This window comes from Rhinopithecus bieti, unplaced genomic scaffold (assembly GCF_001698545.2).
Source record: "Rhinopithecus bieti isolate Rb0 unplaced genomic scaffold, ASM169854v2 repeat_18438, whole genome shotgun sequence".
Lineage (NCBI taxonomy): Eukaryota > Metazoa > Chordata > Mammalia > Primates > Cercopithecidae > Rhinopithecus > Rhinopithecus bieti.
This window is the reverse complement of record NW_016905809.1, coordinates 1-513: the sequence shown is the minus strand read 5'-3', so window position 1 is coordinate 513 and position 513 is coordinate 1. Positions and strand designations below refer to the sequence as shown.

At 48.9% G+C, this 513-nt stretch overlaps 1 pseudogene across 1 annotated transcript; it reads right to left on the bottom strand.

The window, feature by feature from the left end:
• Positions 1-5: 5 nt before the first annotated feature.
• On the bottom strand, positions 6-504 carry LOC108526119 (60S ribosomal protein L10a pseudogene; annotated as a pseudogene). The gene has a single exon (XR_001884418.1). The product of XR_001884418.1 is annotated as a 60S ribosomal protein L10a pseudogene (transcript).
• Positions 505-513: the final 9 nt, after the last annotated feature.

Below are 513 nucleotides of genomic sequence, written 5' to 3'. Positions count from 1 at the left end.
CCCATGGTGCTCTTGATATATAAGGCCCAGACATTCTGCCAGTTTTCTTGAGCAAATGACACCAAGAAGTTGATAGCCAGGTGAATGTTATACACAAGCTCATCATCTGTCATCTTCACGTGACCAACAGCTACAGCCAGACATAACACCTTCTTCATTTGGAACTTGATTGTGGACTTCACCTCATCCACTTTGGCCACCATGTTTTCGTTGTGTGTGAGCAGGGAAGGGAACTTTCCTGCCTTATTTAGTCCTGGGCCAAGGATTCGTGGAATCTGCTTGATCAGAGACTCTGAGGCCAAAACGCATCATACTTCTTGGCCAGTTTCTTGACCAGTTTTTTATTCTTGTTGAGTTTTTTCAGCGCCTCGATGTCCATGTGGGGGATATCCACGGCCTTGGCCTCGTCACAGTGCTGCTGGTCCCCAGGACACACACAGAGAACTTGGGGCGGGGAGTGGACTTAAGCCTGACGGTGCCCGAGAAGCGCTTGTCTTTCTGGGGTCATAGTTC